This window comes from Perca fluviatilis, chromosome 12 (assembly GCF_010015445.1).
Source record: "Perca fluviatilis chromosome 12, GENO_Pfluv_1.0, whole genome shotgun sequence".
NCBI classification, from domain to species: Eukaryota; Metazoa; Chordata; class Actinopteri; order Perciformes; family Percidae; genus Perca; species Perca fluviatilis.
The window spans coordinates 34,565,680-34,569,593 of record NC_053123.1 but is presented as its reverse complement, the minus strand read 5'-3'; the positions used below and the strand labels follow the sequence as shown (position 1 = coordinate 34,569,593).

At 40.9% G+C, this 3,914-nt stretch overlaps 1 long non-coding RNA gene across 1 annotated transcript; it reads right to left on the bottom strand.

Annotated features, from left to right (window-relative positions):
- Positions 1–257: 257 nt before the first annotated feature.
- LOC120570562 lies at positions 258–2,652 on the bottom strand. The gene is made up of 3 exons (XR_005641079.1): positions 2,411–2,652; positions 1,323–1,405; positions 258–1,157 (listed from the first exon to the last, which is right to left on the bottom strand). It is a non-coding gene; the product is annotated as an uncharacterized LOC120570562 (long non-coding RNA).
- Between the last annotated feature and the right edge of the window lie 1,262 nt (positions 2,653–3,914).

The following is a 3,914-nucleotide window of genomic DNA, read 5'->3' as shown; positions in this document are numbered from 1 at the left end:
TGTCATACTGAGTAGTGCAGTCCCCTATACCGGATCCAGACTACTCTGTGCACATGTAGTTTATAAAATCTAGTTTTACTCTAAATGAAACTAGCCAACAATATAATGGCCTACAAGTCCAGCTGAAGAGAAGTCCTGGGAAGAGAGTTCTCTACTTTTAATTCTTTAACTACATTTTCCTGATGATGCTTAGAGACTTTTACTGAAGTAACATTTTCACTGCAGCCCTAACCCTAAAGGATCTGAATACTTCTTCCACCACTTTTTTTTTTCCTATTATGAACTCTGTAGAGTCAGGTGCAAACATAGTCCGGAGTTTCCCTTTCTCACATGTAGCACAGAACAAGAGATTGGCCGTGTCAGATGCGTTCTCACTTTCTAGAAATCTTCTGTTTGGTTTGGGCAAGCGGTGACGTTTTGGTAGAGCGTGCAGGAGGCAGGACATGACACAGATTACACCACTAAGCCAGTTCGTAATTTAGTCAAAGACAACCGAGCCTCTTGCCGTTCCTTGAATTGGCAGGGTACAGTGAATACCATTTAAAGTCCAGTCCAACTGATATGGACATTCCTGTTTAGTGCTCCGCTAACTTAAATGGGGATTACATGATTTAATCATGCGGCTCTTTTACACTTTCCACATGTTATCGGACCGAATGGATCAAATTCTGAAAGTGAAACAAGTCATTTCATGGAGGGATGTGATGGCCCAAAAAATGTCTCCACTGATTTACAGACATCTCTTTCTCCATGTAAATCTGTGGGAAAAGTTTTACTGTAAAGTTTAATGTTTTTTTTGGGCCAGAGGGCCAACTGTTTCGACACTAATAGTTGCATCTAATGTCGCTTAAATTGCATCCCTGTCTCCTCTACTTGCCTCCCTTCCTCGCATGTTAGTCCCTTCCACCAAGGAAGCCCTGGAGAGACATGAGAAAATCATAGGAGAAGAGAGGCAACGAGCAAATGGTTTTTAGAGGAATGAGACGTCCTTTCCTCTGAAGCAACAAATGAATTTATCAGCTGCACGGCTTCCAGGAAGACTGCGCTCTGTATCCTCACTCATAGCTCCTCGATGATTCCTCCTCAATGCTCGCTCCTTGTGGCAGAAATAAGAGCTTTGCCTTCACCGAGGAGGGACATAACAACTTCCAGTTCAGCTGAGAAGTGAGGAGTCGAGAAGCCATCAGATAAGGGCCATGAGATGCAGCTTATGTTCAATATGCTTCAAAGCCCGCCGCACATATAGCTCCTCCAGGTAATGTTAGATTAGATCAGGGTGCAGTGCATGATGAGTGAAAGAGACGTGTGTGTGTTAACTTTACCTGGTGAAGAGTCTGGCCTTGGTGGTTCCCAGTAGTGTGGCTTTGTTTCCCTCCACCAGCAGCAGGGATCCCTCCCTCAGACCCTGAAGAGGCACAAAATGACCGTAAATATATCTGATAAAAAGCCGGTATTTGTCTGCGGCCTTCTCAAACAAATAAAGGCAATAAAACATTGAAAATATTGTGCTATAATGGCTGTATTTGGTAAATTTCCACAGCTCTATTGCCATCATTACAACGCTAAGATCACTGATTACATGAATTCGGTTGACAAAAATTTTTCCAATCAACACAGTTCACAGTTTACAAAGATAACAGCAGCAGATTTGCCATCAGAATTCTTAGTAATTTTGCGATGTTATTTCTTAAATTAAGTCAACACATCCAGCAAGTGTACATTGATCCTCTGGAATCATTTCATTTCTGTGAAGGAAGTGTGCAACATCTTTCCAAGCTAATTTAAAGGCAGGGTTGGTAACTATTCCCAATACACACTTTTTTATATATATTGTTTTAAATGGTCTTTACACCCTGATAATATAAATAACTTATGGGCTCTGAAAAAGGAGCGAAAAAGATCCGTCACCTGTAGCTTTTGTAATCCTGTAAACACGCCCACCAATCAAAACCTGGTGGTGCGCTTGGAAAAAAACTATGAAATGCCTCCTTGCGTAGGCACAGCGGGCCTACTCTACCCCTCCCGCGAACGAGCCTGAACTCAAAGAATGTCGTTGCCGGAGTTACTGCAAGTATACAGGAGAACGGAGGAAAAAACAGTTGCCGCTGCTGCCTGTACTTGCGCCCTGCTAAAACGGAAAAGAAAGTCTGACCCGACTACTCTAGTCTTCACTACAAAGGCTGCAGATGCAGATTGAGGAGATGCAATCTTGCTAGCTTTTCAACATTCCCACTCATCCTTTACCAGTGATCTTAAATAATGGCTGACTGGAAGCGAGCATTTAAGAAGAGGAACTGAGAGTATGACATGACAGTTGTTGGGATTAGTGCTGTAGACATGTACATACCACTGACTTTATCGAGACAAACAAAAGGTAAACATGGAAATAGTTTGGAGTTTGTAGTCTCACCAGGACACTTGGAGTGTCAGCTTCCTCATGGTACTGAGTGATCCTCTGCTCTCTGGTCTCCTGCACAAGAATAACAAAGTCAAATCAAGTATAATGTTACCACGTAGCCCTGTTGTTCTAGCCTATATTTGTTTACATTCATTCATTGTGTGTCCATTAGAAGTATGCCGAATCATCTGTTAGCAGCTCCTGATTGAAGTTTAAATGGATGTACAGACAACTATCGCTGGAATACTTTATACTCACGAAAAAATTTAAACATCTACATTTTAGAAGTTCTGCAGTTATAGGGAGCGTATTTTTTTTATTATTTCTAGGCAGATTTATGGACGTTTATTCACCATTGACATCAGAGATAATTACATCACATTAACATGTAAGTCAGACTGAATCTGAATTTGTTTTTCATGTCTGTGTGTTCAGATTTGACCGAGTTATGACTCTGAAAAAAAGTGTATTTTTTGACACAAGTAGGGGCAAAAGGGTGCTAAGGGTTACCTTAAGTACCTTAATCGCCTCCATGAGTGTGTTGCAACTGCTGCTGCTGTAGCTAATTGGGCCGAATCACTTTTTATCAGCTAAAAAATAGATATAGTAGAGTTGTTTTATGGTCACTCTACTCCACTGCTAAAGTTGACAGTTGCATTATATTTTGTGTTGACGACTGGTGTAGTTTGTGAATGACAAACTCCTGTTACTCCTGTTAAGTAAAACGTACTTTAAACAAACTTTTTGGGACTCAGGTCTAAATGTAAACATTAAGTTGGTGCATTATAAAACATATCTAAGAGTTGCTTGTTGCTTGTACAATTTACAGCAGAAGTTCTCTGAGAATCTCTTTTATATCCAAGATGAACTGAAATTTCCCTAACCTCATTGATATCTAATTTGAATCTAAATCAATTCAGGCAGTCATTGGCGATACCCAGTCCTAGTATTAAACCTAACTGAATGTAATGTATTTTCGAGTCAGAGGACAAAACCAGTGTCAATTCAAACACCAGATGAACGCTTAAGATACCCTAAAATGTTATGGAGTGCCATGGGGAAACCCAGTCATTAAATCGTTTGTTGATTTTCCTGTGAGAGGATTAGCGTCCAAGATCTATGCTAGACTGTTGCAAGTATCTATAGGAGAAGTCCCAATAGTAGAGAAATGGGAATGAAAGCTGGGCCCTGAGGGGAACGCAATTGGGAGACAGTTTGGGACATTTTCCACTGTTCCAAGAACCCAAATCACCAGCAGATCCATTTCAACATAAGCCATATGACATATTGGACTCCTCAGAAGAGATACCCACTCCCTTTTTTTGTCAACCTGAACAAACTGGACCTTTCCTACACATGGTCTGGGAGTGTGAACAGGTGCACGAATTTTGGAATAAAAAAACATTAATAATAGCTGATGTGATATTAGATAGTGAATTCCTACACCTGCTTGGGAGACAGAGGAAAATTTGGCTAGCCGGCTCAACTGCAACCAAGAAAATGATAGCTCAATGCT